This window comes from Pinus tabuliformis, chromosome 4_1 (genome assembly GCF_031772625.1).
Source record: "Pinus tabuliformis cultivar Carrire ecotype Pingquan chromosome 4_1, CPIR1, whole genome shotgun sequence".
NCBI lineage: Eukaryota > Viridiplantae > Streptophyta > Pinopsida > Pinales > Pinaceae > Pinus > Pinus tabuliformis.
The window spans coordinates 395,237,665-395,259,833 of record NC_142303.1 but is presented as its reverse complement, the minus strand read 5'-3'; positions in this window follow the sequence as shown (position 1 = coordinate 395,259,833).

Sequence of the window (22,169 nt, the reverse complement as noted above, 5' to 3'; positions counted from 1 at the left end):
TGAAGGAAGAATTCCACCGTCCAACCATCCGGTCCTGGGCTTTTCTCTTTTTGCATCGACTTTAGAATAGCTTCCACTTCATCTTTAGAGACCGGAGACATCAAAAGATCATTGCCTTCTTCATCAATGAAGCTTGGGAAGAATTGAGCTACTCTTATAACTTCAACAATAGAAGCTTCTGCTGGAGCTCTAAACAGATCTTTGAAGTAGGCAACCCCAAGAGAGGCAAGATCTTCAAAGCACTGAGCCTTTCCCCCATTCTCTTTTGGCATTTCCCAAATGGTATTTAAATTTTTCCTTCCTTTGGCATATTGCTGGAAGAATTTTGTGTTTTCATCCCCCGCTTGGAGCCAGATAGCCCTGCTCTTCAATCGCCAGCTTTCCTCCTTTACCTAAAGAATTTTCCTTCTAGCTGCTTCAAGCTTCTGGATTCTGTCTCGAGAGTCCAAGGTGGCATAGCCACCACCTTCCAAATCTTCCAAAAGCTCAAGTTCGACATTTATAACCCTTAACTCCTCATCTTCCTTCAATGTCTTTTGAAGAACCCAGGCTTTAGTTGCAGTCTTCAAACGTTTTAGGTTATTCATGAAAGCCTTACTCCGACTCAGCCCCTCCTCATCAGCTGGCCCATCCTTCCTCCAAGTAGTATGAAAGAGAGTTTCAAAGGAGTCATCGGCAAGCCAAGAGGCATTGAATTTGAAAGGGGACCCAGGTTTTTTGGGAGTTCCTTTTGCCTCCATCAGAATTGGGAAGTGGTCGGACAGGCCCCCTTCACCCACCCAATGTCGAAAAATGGACAATTTTTCAGATAAATCTTCACCTATGAGAAAACGGTCCAATTTCTTACCCACCCAGTCATCACCCACTCTTTTATTTCGCCAAGTAGGTCTGGATTTGAGGAGCGTAAGATCGACCAGATGGGAAGAGGCTATCTTGGAAAGGAAAAAGTCTGAAAGAGGGTCCACACAAGCATTTGCTCCCCAAGATTCCGAGACCCCCAGAGAGAAATTGAGGTCCCCTACAATGATCAGATTAGGGTGGGCAAGAAAATATTTTTGGAAAAATGAAGACCAGAACAACTCCCTCTCTTGACAAGGCCCATAAACATTAAGGAGAAGAAGAGGTAGACAGAGCTCCTTAGAGTAAAGCTCCAACGCCAGAGAGTGATCATACCCCCAAGCAGAGATTTCCCTGAGATTTCCTGCTTTATAGCCTGTGACCACCCCCCCAGAGTGACCATTTGCATCAAGGGCTTGAAAGAGCCAACCAGGAAGTAGTTTAGATAAAAGAGCTATAATTTCCTCCCCTTTACCAAGAGTTTCTTGAAGCATAAGAATGTCTGGGTTATTTTGTCTGATCAAATCCCTCAAAGCTAGTTTTTTGGGCTGACTAGCTAACCCCTTACAGTTGTACGAAAGAAGGATCATTTCAAAATGTCAGGGGGTGGCTTTGCTGCTCTAAGCACCCCAGCCAGGGATTTTTGATTTCCATCAACGATATCCATAATTGCCTTATGCTGAGCCTTTGAAATATTTGATTTCCTCCCTCTCGATTTTCTGGGCCCAATTGGCACCGAGTCCTGCTCTAGACCACCAAGAGCTGTGTCTTTCCCATGACGATTTGCCAACGATCTCAGGTTGTAGGGGGGAATAGCAGAGGAGGGTACCAACTCCAAAGTTTCGCAAGGGACCAGGGGTTCAACCAGGGAAGAAGAAGGGCCACCAGAAGGTGAAGGCACCGAGACAACTAGGCTGTCAACCAGGTGGGAATTTAAGTTCAAAGAGGAGAACTCCATCTGAAGTTTCCTGGAGGGACTAGGCTCAGAACCAGTAGAGACAGAAGCTAAAATAGAAGAAAAAAGGAAAAGAGGGGGAGATAAAGGCATACCCGCCTGTGAAACCCCTGCTGTCTCAGCTACTGAAGTAGTCTGAGAGGCGGTCAACACAGGTGTGTTCTCAGGGAGCAGATCGAGAACAGGCTGCTGCATAAGGGCGTTTGATGTCACAATCTCCAAGCCGGCCTCTAAGTCTTCCTCCAAGGGTTCCTATGGGGCATCCGAGCCTGGGTCAGGAGCAGGAAAAACCACTGGCTTTCTGGTCACTTTAAAAGGATTTCTTCTACGATGATGTCCCAAAGGGCACTCTTTGGCCAGATGCCCATATTTATGGCATCTGTGGCATCAGAAAGGAAAATTCTCATAATCCAACTTTTGAAGGAACTCCATCTCTCTGTATTTTAACGTCATGGCATCCGCAAGCCCTTCTCGGGGATTTAGACTCATAAGAATCCATGCCACACTAAGATCATCAGTTTGCTCAAAAGACCTGTCAACCTCCAAAAACTTACCCAGAGTGTTCCTAATGGAAGTGAAAACCGAATCAAACCAAAACTGAAGAGGAAGCCCTGGCAATTTAACCCAGACTAGAGATTCGTTCATTTTTTTTGTCTAGGCATCAAACAAAGGAGTCCATCTGCGAAGGAGGACTGGACGTTTGCCAAAACACCAATTCCTGTCAAGAACCTAATTAACATGATCTTTATGGGCAAAACGTAGAGTAAACCAACCTCTTTCCAGGGCTTTAATATCCACTGGTTTTCCTGGCGCATTTGTCGATTCCGATTGAACCCAGTCCCGGATATAATTAGCCGTGTATTTCCTCCCACGCACTCTGCCTACTAGTCTAGACTTAGAGGCTGCCATAGCTTCTTCTACCCGGATGTCCACTCCCAGGGTGCAGCAAGGCCAAAGCTCATTTTTCCTGATAGAACTCTGCTTTTTGCGCTCCCCCCCCAACCACCGTCATCTGCACATCACCCACCCCTAGTTCCGTTGATGGCCGTGCTTTAGAACCCTCTACACCGGGCGGCCCCTGGCTCATGTCCTCCTTATCACTATTTGCACTAATGTCACAATTCTCCGAACCCTCAAGCAAGGGCTCCTTTGCTTTCTATCCCTTCTTAGCAGCTGCGGCGACCCCAGATTCGGGATCCCCCTGAAAGCTCGCCTCTATTCCAACTCCCAATATCTCCTGATGGATTCCAATTCCAGGTCCATGGCCTGTATCTCCGACCTGGTTATCCTTCTGAGACCGAGCCTGACTCACTTGAGCAGAGAGATTTGTCAAGCGCCTAGAGATTGAATCCGGCTATTTGCTTTGATCTGGGGCCCTAAAATCACCTCATGACACCCAGGGAAACCCTTCTCCTGTGACAGGCCTTTTTTCCAGCCTTATCATTTGCAGCTAAAGGCCCTTTCGATACATGCAGCCCACGACTTGCCACCACATCCTCTAGTCCTCCTGTGAAAGGGGGAAAAACTGAGAGATCAGACCCCAAGGATAGGGAAGGAGGCCTGTGAACAACAATTCGATCCCTACCAAAACTTTCACCTCTGGAAGAGCCACCCCTTATGGATGAAACAACGAAATCAACCTTCCGATTGTCAGCCAAGTCAAGGAGAGCACCTTGTTCTTTGTTTGGAAAACCAGCTTTCACAGTCGCTTTGGGGAAAAAATGTTCAAGGTTCTGGGCTGAAACTTCATGCCCCCATACAGTGAGAAGGTCCTCCGGTGTCGGATCTAAATCCAGAATATCATGATCGAGCCCCATCCCTGCCGTTTAAACCAAACCCTAGCCCCACACTGTTGAAACTGGAAACCCGTGGCAGATCAAAAGTAAACCCCGTTGTGCTGTGTAAAAAACAAAGAAAAAACTTAACCTGCATGCTGGCTGGGGTTAAAACCAAGCCGTTTTCCTACCTCGAACGACGCTATTCAATGCTGGCTCGAAAAAGTCCAAATGGGGAACAAGGCCCTGACAGGTGAGGTACGCCTGTCACATCTCATCGCCCGCGTGGCCTGAGGCAGGCCTAGCCTGCAGAAAGTTACAGGTCCACCATTCATAGGAAAACCCTAGTTCCGCCCCAATTTTCTTGTGTCCCTTCCAACCTTTTATCTGATATAGAATGCTTCTTCAACTCCTAAGGTGAATTTTATTGATTAATCAGAAATATAATACATTATATATAATTGCGATTTTTTTTAGAGTATAATGTGTCATATATTGACAAGAACATCTTCTAAGATGTATGAGACTGAGAATAGTAAAAGAAACGTAGAAGAGTAGGAAAAATAATTACAAGAGAGAATCATCTAAATTGGGGCAGTTTTATTCGAAACTTTGACCTATTCTTCCAAAGGTGGGTTTATTAAAGTAATCTAGAGATCATCATTGTGTGTTGAAGAAGATTCATTGTCAGAGTCTGAAGAAGATGACTCGTGAGCTCGCTTCAATGCACCCGAAGAAGCATTATTATTCACTATCTTTGTGCATGTTGAGGGAGCATGGTTCACAACAAGATCCTCAGAAGACTTTTGAGGAGCTGAAGTTTGAACATTGCCCACCAAATGCATTTCATCATTAGATCCTTCATCATCCTTGTTCGAACTAGATGAATCGTTGTCTTCCATAGGACATGGATCGCAAGGCTTTCAACTTTTTGCTTTAGAATTTCAAATGTTCCACTTCTGGTGAGAATTGAATAGATGAAAAGAATACTGTAAATGGCTTCTTTGATGATAGAAGTTGTAGTAAAAAGAAGTATTCCCATAGTCTAGAGTTTGGGTCTAATGAAAATCCCCTATTTTGAAATTGATTTTCTATGGTAGTCCTTATTGATTTCGATTTCAACGCAAATTTTGCCATAAGTGTAAATGCCAAACTTCCCACGCGAAGTATTAGTTGCAAGGAAGAAAACCAGGTAGTTTCCAATACCCTAAAAAACTGAGTGGTTCCATAAGTAAGCAAGTAGATTAGGAAGTCAAACCCACATTGACAACTTGGTAATGACTGTTGTACAAGGGTCAAAATATGGAAACCAAGGGCTTAAGAATAATTTAGCATTACCCTAGAACTAGGGTCGTTAGATAAAACTTTATGGTAGTCTTATGTTTCAACAAATACCACAATGAAGAATCCTTTGGAGCAGAAAATAAGTTTGCAACTCTTGGTCCATGAATAAGGGATCCATTGGTAAATATCAGGAGAGTGGGGTCATAAACCATGAAAGTGATAGATGAGGGATGATTCTACATAGACTTGATGGAGGTTCTTAATAGAAAGATGTGAGATTTCTAAGGAGGGAACTTCCTCATATTTTTTTACCAAAAATGACACAAGAGTTGTCTAAGACTACACTTCCTTTGGGAAGGGTTGAGCATGGAAAGCATCTTTATAAGAAAAATCCCGAAAGCAGGAAGGGTTGCCCATAGGCCACCCTTGTAGATGAAGGGCCATAAAAACAATGACATATTACTAGTTTTATAAGCATACAGAGGGAAAGAATCATTGAGATACTTACCTTTGAAAAGTAGTTATTCCATGACAAAGGGGATACCCACCTGGAGCTCCAAGGAAATATTGTGGTCTCATAACAAATAATTGGATTAGGTTTAAAGGAGCAGCGAATGCCCAGAGATAATTTTGACAAGGATCTAAAAATAAATTTATGGAACTAGGGGCTGAGGGCCCAGTATCACAAAAAGGGAAGGTAGTGGGATTCTAACACCATCGTTATGACAACCTTCGACTCCATTTCCTTCTTGGGAAAAGGGTTCTTTGATATTGGGCTCTACAACAAAAGAGAAGAGTCTAGTGATATATAAGTTGTTCCAAAGGTTACTCTCATCTTCCTTTGAATAGATATCCCTTCTCACAGGACTACAAGACTATTGTGGGGATTGACACTCATTTGTTGACCTAAAACAAGGATGACATCACACATATTTCTTCTTTGGCGAAGGAGAAAGTGAAAACATTTGTTGAGCATTGTCCATCATTACTAGTTGTTGGTCACGATTTCTTGCTATTGGATGTTGACCAGTCTAGGTTAAGAATTTCTTTAAACCCTCTACATCTTCCTGGCAATGGCTAGGGTTCAGCTCCATTGTGTTTTCCTCTGTGTGATGTGGATCGATCTGAGAAATCCCCTTTAACATAATATTTATTTATTTGAAAAAGAGATAAAATTCTTAAGGTACATAGATTGTGCACAAAAAAGTAAGTAAAAAATTAAATAGCACTATTAAGAGTTTCGAAAAAGAAGTAAATTTGTTGAATAGCCTTCTTACACTAATTCATGAGAGAAGAATGTGAACAAATTAAAAACAACATAGTTGCAACTTGGTATTCATTTCTTCGACATTAGGCCCCCAAGGAGGGGTGGATTCCCCTATTGGCACTTAGTATTGTTGATCTTCATTCTTATTATCATAATTAACAAAAACTTTCTACCTCTTTTCTTTAGATTTTGTCCCTTTTTCCTAGGAGGATAAGCACGAGCATGGGATGTCTTACTAAATAAAGGATCTGACAATGAAATGTTGTACTCACATAATTGGAGACTAAAGTACCTTGAAAATAGTACTATATGAGAAACATTTTGTTCAAAACACCCTTACTAAGTTATATCAACCATAGATGTTTCTAGATCTATTTTAAAATAAGTATTCAAATGACTCCCCATATCCTTAAAAACTGATATATAAAAGTAAGTGTCCAAAGAGTTCTCAGTATCATTAAAAAATGATAATACCACAAATATAATGATAAATTAAGAAAGTGAACCCAAAATGACATTTTAATCATTGACATAGAGTTATGACTTGAAATAAAAACCAAAAACTATGAAAATTTATACATTTCCCTAAAATTAGTTCTCTTTCTAAAATTGTATTTTAAAAAATTAAAGATCTCTAAATTCTTGGTTCAACCCCCGATCGGGGTGTGAGCTGGTGGACAGAGCGATTAAGGCTTTCATAATGAAAAATACATCAAGTGTTGGTGCCATCACCTCCCACACGCTTGAAGCATAGGGTGCAGTGGTCGTCAACATGTTTAAGGCAAGTAGGACGAGGGAAGGTGGCAATTGCATGCGGCTGAGTTTACTGACCGCAGAGAAGGATGACGGTTTGGAGGGTGTAAGAGTAGAGGTGATGGTGACGAAAGTGGAGTAGTGGCTTTAGGAAGGCAAGGTGATATGACGACTCCAAATACGGGTTATCGGGTATGTTAACTAGCTCTGCCTACCTGGAGGATGAGGTCTGTGGGAATAATCCCAATTCCATGGGGTCTACATGGGTGTCACTCTGTTTCGTCATTCTACTCCCTCACATGGGAATTATTGGTTTGGTTCGGGAGGGAGTCTTTCCGAGCGAATTCTAGTTTATTGTCTGCCTCGTAAACCAGGGTTCGAGGGTAGGGAAGATGCAATTGTCTTTGTGTTAAGACCACTCTGGTTCCTGGAATACTTTGACGCTAACCCCTAAGGGGAGTTAGTCCGGGGGAGGCTATCGCGGGATGGGGTCTCCTTAAATTGGAGAATTGGCATGCTTGGAATGTTGGCCAAGCTAGCTTTAGCTGGCTGCATGGAAGGGGGGTGGTTAGCAAGCTATGGGCAGGATAACTCGTGGGGGCTCGGGTTCAGATTTCGGGTCACTAGGAGGACCAGAGTCAAGTGGAGGCTAAGCCAAGGGGAATGGGGGCGTGGTTCCTATAGGCTTGGCCTCTGGGCTACAAGATTTGTAAGTGTCCATGCACCTCACTTCCAAGTCCATGGTCATAACATGCGTAAGGCAAGGTTCATGCAGGGGTAGCTTGGGAGTTTTGGGTGGAGGCTCCTGTTGTAGCGGCTATAACCACCCTCCAAAAATTTTCCTTAGCTTCATTTTGGAGCCTCCCTACCAACCATCCTTAGCAGCATCTATTTCACTGTCAAGTACATAGGCTTCAACTGAGTTTCACTGGCCTGTTAACTTGTGCATGTCAACTTGTTTGTCTCCCACCTGTAGGCTATCATTCCAGACTTAGATAATTTTCTCGCTGAGATGTTTCCCTTGAAAATTGTGCAATTTTGGAGGGGAACCAACCTTCCATCCAGAAATTGCGTAATCCTATTGGGCTACCTGCTGGGCTCCAAAAATGTGCAATTTAGCCAGGCAACCTTCCCTTGGAAAATTGCGCATTATAGCCCGACACCAGGCTTCAACTTAGGAATTTCACAATTTTGACTGACAGCGAGGGCTTCATTTTAGAAATTGCGTAGTGCATAAGGGACATCCAATCTTGCTCATGCCATAAATTGTGCAAATTTCATCCCCAGGCTTGCAGATAGCTGCATGTGATTTTAGGTTGACCATTTCCCTCCAGGAATGAGTAATCCTGATTTGCATGCATGGGTTGCTTTTCCTGAAAAAGAAAAAAGAAAAAAGAATCCATAGATTTAGGGATCTAGTTTTAATAGTTGGAGGTTACATGCAAAAATCGTTTTAGAAACATCCCACCAAGTGTTGATTTTTCCTAGATTTGTGGCATGCACGTCATAACCTCAATGTTATCAAACCTTATTCATTTGATGCTGCAGAGCTCATTCTTCACATCGATCTTGTAGCTTTGACATCCCACATCACACCTAGGAGTCTTCGGCACATTCGGCTCAACTTTTTCCAGATAAGTTTGATTTTCATGCCTTTTGCTGCTTTTCTATCGCTTTTTGTATTTCGCTTTGTGTAAGTGTTGTCTATTTGGTTTCGATGAATGCTTGCTATCATTTTGATGTATGTTAGCGTGTAGAAGTACTATGTCAATTTTTCATTGCATCTCACTATTGTCGCATGCATGACACTATTTCTTCACTAACGGTCACCATTGCGGTGACTCGCTTCACACACATGCTTGCTTTCCTGTTTTTTGAATCCTACACTCACTGTTTACATGCATGATCAGTCACTCTTTCTTACAATCAGTCTCACCATGCATTCAAACATTTTCATGTTTTCAGTCGCCCGTCGACGCGTCTAGGTTGCCTTGGTCAGGACCTTGCCTTGCCCAGCCAACAATGCACCTTTTTTGGTGTGAAGGCTCTGCCTTCCTCCCATAAAATGAGCAATCTGGCCAAAACTAGCCTCTAGGCTTGCATTGCGCAATTACTGGAGGCAGTGCCTTGCTGGCCCCAGAAATTGCGCAATGCAATTTACTGGTTTGCATGTCACTACTGACTGAAACTGCGCATTGCACAGTTTTAGTCCTCAGTAGGCCAAGATGGACTATGAGTTGCATAGTTCTAGTAGTCAGTCAGCCTCTTGATAGCTCGGACTATGCCTTGTGCAATTTTGGTAGTTAGTCTCCCAACCTCCTGGCGAAAATTGTGCAATCTTCACAATCAATCACATAGGTATGTTGCATGTCAGTCCTCCATTTTTTTTTACTTTTCAACTGACAAATTTCTTGCCATGAGTGTTGTTATGTATCCAGGTATCACAAGTGTTTGTCTACCTCTCAGCAGTACAGGTACATGGCTTCCCCAGGGAGCAAGGTCAAAGGACACTGTGGAGAACACAACTAGAGATGCAGTTGAGCGAGTGTCTATGAGCTTGCCTATCTATGAAAACACCAAGCTGCTCTAGACAAGGATATCAAGATGAAATGGAAGTGGCATCACAGATAGCAACACCATCAATAGCAGTAGAGGGTAGCAAACCTGCACACGATCAAGGTAGGAAGAAGGTTGTTGATAGCACAGAGGCGGAGAAAATTTGCAAGTTCAAAGCAGATCCACTTCTGATGAAAGTAGATTTGAAGATTGAGGCCATGTGGTGACAACGTGACAAGAAGATCATGCAAAGGCAAGGAGGAAATTGAGAAGAAGTTGCAGGGGTTGAAGTGACAACTTAGGGAAGAACAGGAGTTGTGTAGCGGAAATAAGGAAGCGCAACAGGGACAGGTACATCAGGAGGCGCAACATGCAAAGAATGATGAAACTACACCCATATAGGTTATAGACCCATCCCAGCAGATGTCACAGTGCAGACAGGGTGAGCAGTGCTGTCGATCACATGCATGGTTGTTCAGGAACATGGATGTCATTGTGTGCATGCATGTGATCCCATTTGTCAGCACACTCACCGAGGTGAAGACAAGGAACCAAGTTAGACTGGAGCTTGACATATACTTCGATGAGTTGATGTGCATAGCCACCAACACACACTTGGAGATCAGTGCAGTCACTATGAATCAATATGTTGCTCGTTCGCCTGCACTCAAGACCATGATGCGCATGTTATCAGATGAGTTGGACAGAGTAGCCAAATCAGTGTACCCAGATGCAACAAAGGCAAGAGTTCGTTTCTAGAAGGCTGTCACCACAAAGTACATGGACATCATCACGAAATACCAAGCTTGGCATCAGTTCGCCACTGTCGATCATAGTGAGGATGTCGAAGAGTTAGTCTTCCCACAGCTGTCCGAGTCTTAGTGATGTCTTGCATGGCTTAAGCCTATTTTGTCTCACATGGGTACATGTGCAGATTGTAATGTAACATGTTGTAAAAGTGAAAGATCAAGTGCTGATAGTCAAATGTAATAGTCATGAGGGTAGGTGAAGAGTCACAAAGGGGAATGTCAAGGGTCACCTCACCCTTTTCTATTTATAGAACCTCATAACTCATTGTACAGGCTTTTTGGGAGCCAAGCTTCCTATAGGTGTAACTTAGAGAAAGCTTGGAGTGTATTGTAATGCGCCTTGGCTTCTTCACAGTGAAGAGCTAGTACATCTCTTTGGAGGAGAAAGCGACAGTGACTGTAATGTTCTACTGTCGGAACTAGTGGTTGGTCACAATTTTATTGTATGATTGGATCTTTCACTCTTAATATAATAGAGCCAGCACATTTCATGCATATGTTGTTATTGTATTTCAGCTGTCTTGGTTACTCTAATGATATATGTAGTTGTTTGCTTGCACATGTATGTATGGACTCTTTCTATATATGTATATATGAATCTTACTGAGATGTTCTTGTTGGTTTAACCATCACTTTGGATCGTTGGTTTCCCTACCTTCCAGCGTGTGATGTATCTTTTCTTGTGTGTTCCCTTTCAAGTTGTGTGTTTCCATAGGTTTCTAAGGGGCGCACTCATTCCCCTTTCCATGTGTTAGAACCCTTCATGCACCTTCCTTGGCTTGCTGCATATGTCATACCCTTTCTACCAACAAGGACATCTTACTTACCTCTGCGCGCAACCGCGGTCAAGGCAATACTATAAGACCCACTGCTGAGACTCCTACACCAAATGGTTTGAGGTCTAGTTGGGACTTCTTACCAAGGAGATCCCCTGACATGTTTGTGGGTCTAGCACCAGCAACATTCTGGTGCTAGAAGGAGGGCCAGATGACAAGCCGAGTCCTCACAATATTTTTTGAATCTCTGCATATTTATCATGACTAACTTTAGAGTTTCTCTTCCGGAGTGTATGTCTTATGGAAACAACTTTGAAATCTCGAAAGAGCTCTGGGATAACTTGTCACATAAAACATACGATGGTGGAGGCTACGTAGCCTTGGTTAGGTATGCAGTCAACATTGTATGCTCATGCAAAAGACATGAAATATTTGAAGATTACATGACTTGCACGTTGTTTGCCTACACGCTTCGAGGGCACCCAATGCATTGTTGTGCCACGCTACCTAAAAAATCTATTCATTCTCTTTCTCATCTGGTCACAGAGATACACCATGCTTTCAATCACTTTTACTACAAAGCACTCAACAAAGAAATTTTGAAATTATGGAAAGCACCTAATGAATTTGTTTAACAATTTTACATCCACTTTCGTTATCTTGAATACCGATTTCTCGAAGATGAAATTGATTGGGAATTACTTGATGGAAGATTTGAGTATCTTCTTTACATATTCGAAAATATGCAATTCTTGAAATCATTCGAACCCCACTCAGCACACTTTGGTGATGGAGCTGCGAAATCACAGGGAAGCACAATTGCTATCAAAAGTGGTTGTCTGCCTTCACCTCATCAAATAGCTTCACCACCGTAGAGTGATGTGGGAGAACATGCACACACATCTATTTAACTATCACATCCTCCCACCCCACTTGCTCTTGGTATCTGCGCAGATTTGGCTTGCAAGCCTACTGGTTTCACATGGATTCATTCCCTCAACCTCCATCCCCGCATTCCATTGATCCTCCGGATTGTACTATCTTGTGTTCTTCCATTCCAGACCCTTCAGCTGTTGTGAATGAGGATCAAGTTGTCGATGAAGTTGATGTTGTGCAGCCAACCTGTGCTATCATTCATGATGAGAGTGTGTGGGAATCTAAAGAAGAAACCACGATGAAAGATGACTCCCTTCCATCCATGCCTCATCCGCTTTATCCTAACATCCCTTGTGATTCTACCATTGTTGATTTCCCCTGTGAAAACTCATTTACGTATGTTTCTACTTCCAATCGTTCACAGGACACATTAGATGTCAGTTTGTCATTACATTACGGAGAGGACACATCTTCCTATGAAAATTCGTCCAATCTGTCATCTATCATTTTTGAAAACACGGAGGGTGAACATCCTTGCTTCTCATCTAGCCCTTTGCACAATTCGTCAAATCATGAGGATGCTGACCAACATCCCAAATTTTTTTATCATGGCTGTCGTGATCTCTGTACCTCTTCATTCGATCACGATGTTGATCCACTCACTATTAATATGTCTATGCCACTGGGCTTAGATGATCTACCTATCAAAGAAGTCAAAACTCCGTAGGTTGTCAAGCCACTTTAGCTTGAGTTGATGGTTATGTCAGGCCCTCGTTGTCTTGAGGTTGGTTTCACTTCTGATCAGGAAATTTTTGAAACACACAAGGCTCCTCATCACTCTCTTCTTCGCATTGAAGATCAACTAAACACCCAGATTTCACTTCCTCCACTCGAATCACACGATCCCATTGCCCTTGTATTGGAGGAATCTTACACAGCAAACACACTTGTGTGATGTAAGTGGTCTACCTTCCTCATGTTTGCTTGCATGTCACAGTCAAGAGAATGTGTATGCTTAACATCTAAACACAGTGTAGCACATCACCATGGAAAGTCCACAGAGTGCATGTCATGCGCTTTCTTTTGGGTTGTGTTATATTCTTTCCATGACTAGCCCCAGTTTTCGCACATGGTTTTGGGTGCGATGGTTTTCGGTCCATGGTATTTTGTAGATCCAGTCAAGGGAACTACGGTTATGTTCTAATCTAGGGTTAATGGATTGGGGTTTATGGATGCTTCGGCATGTATATATATGTATTGTAACGTTGAAAGGAACATAATGAAAAATCAATATGGTAGTCCCGGTTTTGGGATCCAGGGGAAAATTTCTGTGTATATTTGTTTTATGTGTCATGCTCTTGCCATTGTTTATTTTTTGTTTTTTAGAATTCATATGCAGGTAATTTCTGTACGGGGTTAAAACCTACACTTTCACTGATTTCTTTTATTTGGATGCATTTAAACCCGGAGTGTGTTTGTCTTCATCGTTATATCCTACATGTTTGCTGGTTCACGTGACTGTGCTATTTGTGAACCATGCCTTCACCAACATGGGTCAACCAATGCGCTGATGGGTGCATTGGAAGTATCACTTCACGTGAGTAGACCCATATTGAACCATTAGCTTATGAGTAGGAGTAGTGTTTGCTTCTTGTTGGTTTTCCTGCATGCATGTTTGCTTTCTTATTTGTTTGTTTGTTTGCTTTCATGTTTTTTTTCTTACAAGAATTTCTTTCACATTTTTTCTTCTGATCTTCTCTCTTTAGTTGTTTGTTTTCTTGTTTACGTTTGTAGGTTAGTTTCGCATGAACTGTGTGCAACTCTTGAAACAAGCAGGGTAAAGTACAAGAGGACTTGTGCAGTTATCAATACTTGGTTATCTGTCATCCTGTCTCTGTATGAATAACTTGTTGTCTTCAATCCATGATACACCAATGGAAAAAACATTCTATTCAAAGTGAACCTTGATGAAAACACAACACTTGCATGCTAACTAGTATCACCTACTCTAGTTGGTCATTTTTGGGTTAACCCTTGTCAGCTTAGTTAAGTAGAGCAAGGTGAAGGGGGAAACCTTAACAAGTATGTCAAAGGTATATACAAAATACTTCTCTGAAGGAACAACCTCTGGTGCTCTCAATAAGTTGGGATCCCTCTTTTGCCTCTGAAATGAATAAGTGCTATGCACAGTTTTTGAAAAAAAAAAATCAATAATATGAAAAAATTTGAAAAAATGAAAAATGAATAAGGAAAAAGAAGAGAAAGGCTTCCCATGTAGGGAGGTGATGCGAGTAACTCCATCGGGGTACTGGCCAGGCTCACTAGCAGCGGAGCGATGCTTGTGTTCCTGCGTGACTCCATCGGGGTACTGTCCAGGCTTCCTCGCAGCAGAGCAACACCAGAGATGAAACTTAAACTCTGACTATCATATTTCTTGTGTTGACTTGGCTAGGAATGTGTGTTGACTGACCAAGAGCCTGGCAGGTGCTACAACTCTCAATCAAGCTAGTGTGGGAATCAAGATGATATGAGAATCGAGCAATACTTCCAGAGGAGTTATAATTGTTTTTCATGAAACAAGGTCCATTTAGAGAGCTAGAGTTCTATCAGTGTGTCACCAAGTGTTGTAATGGCTACAACCACCCTCCAAAATGCTTCGTTTTCGAGCCTCCCTACCAACCACCCTTAGCAGCATGTCTTTTACTGTCAAGTACATAGGCTTCATTTGAGTTTTAGTGGCCTGCCAGCCTATGCATGTTAACTTGTTTGTCTCCCACCCATAGGTTGTCATTTCAGACTTAGACAATTTTCCGGTTGAGATGCTCCCCCTAAAAATTGTGCAATTCTGGAGGGGAACTAGCCTTCCCTCCAAAAATTGTGCAATCCTACTAGGCTCCCTGCTGGGATCCACAAATGCGCAGTTCAAACATGCAACCTTCCCTTGGAAAGTTTTGTAGTGCAGCCCGACACCAGGCTTTAGCTCAGGAATTGTGTAGTTATGACTAATAGCGAGGGATTTAGTCCAGAAATTGTGTAGTGCATGAGGAACAACTAGTCTTTCTCAACCAAGAAATTGCACAAATTTCATCCCCAGGATTGCTGCCTACTTTATGTGCTTTCAGGTTGACCGGTTCCCTCTAGGACTAAGCAATCCTGATTTGCATGCAAGGGCTGCTTTTCTCGAAAAAGAAAAAGAATAATTCATCCCTAGATTTAGGGATCTATTTTTAGCCGTTGGAGGTTACATGCAAAGATCGTTTTAGAAACCTCCCTCCAAGTGTCGCTTTTTCCTAGATTTGTGGCATGAGCATCATAACCTCGATCTTATCAAACCTTATTCATTCGACACTGCAGAGATCATTCCCCACATCAATCTTGTAGCTTTGACATCCCACATCACATCCAGGTGTCTTTGGCACATTTGGCTCAACTTTTTCCAGATAAGTCTTCTTTTCATGCATTTTTCTGCTTTTCTGTCGCTTTTTGTATTTCTCTTTATGTAAGTGTTGTCTGCTTGGTTTTGATGAACACTTTCTATCATTTTGATGTATGTTAGCTTGTAGAAGTACTGTTTCAGTTTTTGATTGCATCTCACTGCTTTTGCATGCATGACACTATTTTTGCACTAACGGTCCCCATTGCGGCGACTCGCTTCACACAAATGCTTGCTTTCCTATTTTCTGAATCCTACACTTGCTTTTTTCATGCATGATTAGTCACTCTTTCTTACAATTAGTGTCACCATGCATTCAAACATTTTCATGTTTTCAGTCACCCATTGGCACGTTTGAGTTGCCTTGGTCTAGACCTTGCCTTGCCTAGTCAACAATGCATATTTTTTAGTGTGAATTTTCCTTCCTCCCGGAAAATGCACAAATCTGGTCAGCACTGGCCTCCAGGCTTGCATTCTGCAATTCTGGGAGGTAGTGCCTTGCTGGCCCCAGAAATTACACAATGTAGTTTACTGGGGCCATGTTGGACTGTGCATTAAGTAGTTCCAATAACCATTCAACCTCTTGACAGCTTGGACTGTGCCTTGCGCAGTTTTGGCCATCAGTCTCCCAACCTCTCAGTGAAAATTGCGCAATATTCACAATCAGTCACATAGGTATGTTGCATGTCAGTCCTCCATTTTTTTTTGGTTTTCAACTGAAATATTGCTTTCCATGAGTGTTGTTATGTCTTTAGGTATTACAGGTGTTCATCTACCTCTCAGTAGTATAGGTACATGGCTTCCCAAGGAGAAAGGTCAAAGGACACCGTGGAAAGCGCAACTAGAGATGCAGTTGAGTGAGTGTCTATGAGCTTGCCTATCTATGAAGATAGCAAGTTGCTCATAGACAAGGATATCAAGATGAAATTGCAGTGGCATCGCAAAGAGCAGCACCATTAGCAGTAGTAGAGGGTAGCAGACCTTCGCATGACAAAGGCGGGAGGAAGGTTGTTGACAACACAAAGGCTGAGAAAAGTTGCAAGTTCCAAGAAAATCCACTTGTGATGAAAGAAGCTTTGGAGATTGAGGCCAAGAGGCTACAACGCGATAAAGGATCATGGAAAGGCAAGGAGGAAATAGAGGATGGAAGAAAAAAAGGAGTGGTAGGATTTGAAGTGGCAACTCAGGGAAGAACAAGAGTTGTGTAGTGGAGAGAAGGAAGTGCAATAGGGTTAGGTACAGTAGGAGGCGCAACATGCACAGATTGATGAAATTGTGCCCATACAGGTTAAGAATCATCCCAACAGCTGTCACAGAGCAGACATGGTGAGCAGTTTTGTCGATCGCATGCACGGGTGTTTAGGAACATGGATGTCATTAGGTGCACACATGAGATCCCATCCATCGGCACACTCACCAAGGTGAAGATAAAGAACCAAGTCTGACTGGAGATGGACATATACTTCGACGTGTTGATGTGCATAAGCACCAACACACACTTACAGATCAGCGCACACACTATGCATAAGTATGTCACTGGTCTGGCTACACTCAAGACTATGATGCGCATGTTATTAGACAATTTGGACAGAGGAGCCAAATCAGCGTATGCAAATGCAATAGAGGCAAGAGTTCACTTCCAGAAGGATGTCATCACAGAGTACATGGAAACCATCATGTACTACCAAGCTTGGCATCGGTTCGCCACCGTCGATCATCGTGAGGATGTCAAAGAGTTGGTCTTCCCACAACCATTTGAGTCTTAGTGATGTCTTGGATGGCTTACTCAAGCCTATTTTGTCTCACATGGGTACATGTGCAGATTGTAATGTAACATGTTGTAAAAGTGAAAGACCAAGTGTCGATAGTTGAATGTAATAGTCATGTAGTAGTTGAAGAGTCATGAGGGTAGGTGAAGAGTCACAAAGGGGAATGTCAAGAGTCACCCCACCCTTTGCTATTTATATAACCTCATAACTAATTGTATAGGCATTTTGGGAGCCAAGCTTCCTATAGGTTTAACTTAGAGAAATCTTGGAGTGTATTGTAACGTGCCTTGGCTTCTCCACAGTGCAGAGCTAGTACATCTCATTGGAGGAGAAGGTGGCAGTTACTATAATGTTCCACTGTCAGAACTAGTGGTTGGTCAGGGTTGTGTTGTATGATTGGATCTTTCATTCTTAATATAACATAGTCAACACATTTCATGCATATGTTTTTATTGTATTTCAGTTGTCTTGGTTACTTTAATGATATATGTAGTTGTTTTCTTACGCATGTATGTATGGACTCTTTTTATATATGTATCTATTAATGTTATTGAGATGTGCTATTGGTTTAACCATCACTTTGGATCATTGGTTTCCCTACCTTCCAACTTGTGATGTATCTTTGCTTGTGTGTTTCCACAGGCTTCTAAGAGGGGTACTCATTCCCCTTTCTGTGTGTTAGAACCCTTCATGCACCTTCCTTGGCTTGTTGCACATGTCACACCCTTGCTACCAACAAGGACATCTTACTTACCTCTATGCACAACCATGGTCAAGGCAATAATGTATGACCCACTGCTGGGACTCCTACACCAAACGGTTTGAGGTCTAGTTGGGACTTCTTACCAGGGAGATCCCCTAACATGTTGGCGGATCCAACATTGTCAACAACTCCTTACATTTAGGGGTTATGCACATAAATCATGGGTGGAAGATTTGTTGCATTGGGAGAACCTTTAGATGACGAAAATACATAAATTAATGTTTTGGAAATTATGGTTTCTTGTTCCTGTAACAGGTCAACCGATAGGTAACTTTCCTTGGCTGAGAAAATCACAAAGGTTAGTCTCTATCCAATGTCATAAGTTTTCTGGAAGGTACAGGGGCATTGAGGCAATGGGTCGAGTAGCGACTACCAAGGGCCGAGGGAAGAGATTGCGAGGGAGCAAGGTCGAGGCCGAGTCGAGCACTACAGGAAAATATTGTGGCAGAAAGCCCATTTCTAACCTGATCTAGGAAGCGGTGTCTTCTTATGTGGATGGCACCAGAGAGGAAATCAAACAACTCATAACAGAATGGGAGGAAGATATAAATAGCCAAGCGAGTGTGGAGGCAACTGACACGGAGGATTGGAAGATCCTAGTTCCAGATTTGGGACACACTAGAGGTCGAGAGATATAATACAAGAAAACCTTGTATCTGTATTGGCTTATGAAATGCCTCCTGGGCAAGGCCATGGAACAAATCTGGATGACTACTTTCCAGGAATTTCGAAATTACAAATCGGACTTTCAAAAATTGCAATTTCAATTGCAGAAATAGGATGGTCACCTGGAACGTATAGAGAAACATTTCCCATGCCTTTTCATTTCGACTGAGTTGCCAGGCTCTAGCATGAAAGATAAGGCCTGAATTACATCGACATCCGCCGAGCAGGAGGAATAGAATGCTAACCCTTAGTCTGTTTTGATTAGTTTTCATGCGGATAGCTTTTAATTTATAGTTTGTAGTCATATATATATATGGTTGTGGACATGACAATCAAGTTTATATAGCTGGGATAGATAGGCTAAGTATTTTTTTCTACTAGATTGCTTATAATGTAGTTAGGTGGTCAACAGACTTGGTTTCGCGATGGGTAAGTTGAGACCACCTAACCAGGATGTATATGGTTGTAATTGCTTACTTATTTTATAATGAAAAATAAGGATCTACCGAGCTTAACAAATATATATATCTATATATATATCTATATATCTATATATATATATATATATATATATATATATATATATATATATATATATATATATATATATATATATATATATATATATATATATATATATATCTTGGTTCAAGATAAATGAACCCAATAAATTCATTGAAAATAAAATTAATGTAAAAGACTACAATATGAGAAATAACTACATATTTTTACAAAATGAATATAAATGATTAATTTACTAAAAAATTTGAAACATTTAGAATGATATAATTGTTTCTATATAAGTGTATGCGAACCATAAAAGAATTGTTTTTCCCACATGATTTTGAAACTCGACATAATTTTTTTGAAATCTAGGTTATAACTACCAAGTTTCAAAATTTTAGGTGCCCCAAAGGTTCTTGAAGGTGTTGAATCCATGTCCACCATTTAAAAAACAATTCAAACACATTTAGTTCCATATTTTTTGAAAAATATATAATTTATAGTTTGGATGAAATTGGTGCTTGCTTAGACAAGCCCTTTTATATATATTCTCATAGATATATCAGTTCATAGGACAACGCCATTCAATCAAGTGATAAAACATCTCAGTTCCCACACTCCTTCATAGAATCATAGTGACACGAAAATAAATGGATTTTTTTTATAAAATGATAATAAAAAAGATAGAAATAAATCTTCTAATTTTTTAGACTCATAAAGTAGGTGACACTGCTAAGCAACTAGAATCACCGGCCAATGTTTCCATTTATGCTTTAGATGTGAGAATTTACTCATAGACAAAGTATTCCCAAAAGTGACTTGAACATGATATGAAATTATATCTTTGTATCGATATTTACAGTCATTTTATCAAACACTTAACATACATCCTTCCCAGCTGTCATTATTTAATAGGAGAGCATTTCGACCAACATTTTAGCAACCACATTTCTAGCAAAAGACAACTGAGTTACATGTCCTATCACTTAGAATATTTCAGGCGTATGAAAAGAGTGAAATATCTCAACAATATCTTGACTAAACTCACTGAAAAGACTCTTGAAATAAAACCCTTGGTAGCATTTACAATAAATTTCTAACAAACCCACGGTATAAAAAACCAAACCAAAATCGCTTAGAATGAACCCTTGAAGTAGTATGACTCTTCTTGCAAAATCCATCACATATTCTCTCAACATACTAACACTACCATCAAGTTGTAAAATTTTATAAAATCACCTTCTACATAAATATGGAGCTCTTAATGTCAACTGCCTTTGCAAAGCCTGTGCAAACTCTTGGTGCCTTTCTTTCCTGATTTCTTGGTGAACATAAACAATAGGAAAATATGGTAAAATATATATTTCTCATGTTTCTACAATTGTTTTTGAAAAAATATTGGTATTTTAATATTTATGTATGTGATTTATAGTCCCTATTCGCATCGTGACACAAAAAGGGAAAATTTCGCATATAATATATTTTGGTATTTATTGATATTTTATTATAATCATTATAATTGCTCCCCATGGTGGGTGTCGTATCCCTTTCCTTTTGCTGTTATAATGAAGACATTTGGAGTAAGAGGTCACCTAGCCTATCAACTGCTCTCTTTTAAGCTCTAGTACATAATGGTTAAATTCTCAGACGAGGACAACATTAATGCGTCTTTGGTGGTTGTATGGTATCCATCACCCAACTTGCTGGCTCATGATTTCTGCTAATCATCACCTAAAGAGGCTCATCCTGATTATGGTAAGAGATGGCAGCATGGCTTGGTGGCACTTTTCTTTAGGTGCATCTATGATCCTCGTAAGAAGCATAGTATTCCTATCATTGCGGTTAGTAATTCTTGTTCTTGACCGTTTTTCCTATATTTCTCATAATAACCATGCATTCCTTGGCTAGTCTGACTCTTAGGCTTTATTGGTTCTCTCAGAGCTGGAGAGTCTATCTATCCCTTCATCTCTCGATGGGAATTCATCAACCTCCTTCATTTTCCTAGTGTATTTGGGGTTTCATTTGGCCCACAAGGCTCACTCTAATGGTTTATCTCTCTCACAATATTCTCTACTTTCTCTCAATACGCAGGATACTCTAATTAAGCTTCAAGTTCATAGTTACTCGTTTGCATGATTTTAGAATATATTCTCCCATACTTCCAAATTCAACCCTATAATAATAGTTGTAGGCACCACCATGTTTAAAGACCTATGGATGACAACCTCCAAATCTTGGTTTGCATAGAACATGAGTGTTAATCAACTTAGGCTTCTATCTCATTGGTCCTTCTAGCAGCTTGCTTCTCCCAATTGTTTCCTTGTTGGCCCTTTATTGGCTATGGATACCACATCGGCTGCGTGCTACGATGGGTGGTCAATGGCCTAAGTTGATGGGTGCTAACATAATAACATAGGAAACTGGGTCATGCAGCTCGTGGTGCAAGGGTTAATAGTGTTCACAGTGATTCATAGAAGTTTCTCGGTGTGGCTCAGAGTTTCATATACTTGAGTTGGAATGTGCATGTAGTTCGAGGTTCATGGCTCAATATGGATCATAGCCCATGGAAGGAATTACTCAGAAAAGCTAATCATCTATCTATATCACAATGCCATGACTTTTTAAGTTTGTGTTGCATGTAGATGGTAACATCCCCCAATAACCTCGCATAAAAATTCTTGGAGATAGAAAGGTTTTACAACATTTACCTTTGTGTAAATTTCTAAATTACTTTATATATTCCTTCAATGACCATTAGATAAACCATTATTATTACATAGACTAATATTTACTAAAGGAATAGTAAGTTACAAACCATTAATTTCCCCTCTTGTAGCATATTAACTTAAACTTCATGATGCAACATTGCATCAATTCCATGATTATTTTAACTTAGTTAGTTAATCATATTCTTGACAATAGAAACGTCACATCATGCAAGGAATCAACATCATAAAAATGTCACAACAAGCAATCACATCATTAGATGCTGATATACCCTGGAAAACCCTGAGGGCTGAAAACCAACAAACTTTTAATTTTATTATTCATTGATTCAATGTCCTGAAGATGGATCCCCATTGGGATTCAAAACGTTGCCAAAGTTCAAACTATACTGTGGAGAATCTGAATCATCCTTCTCTAAA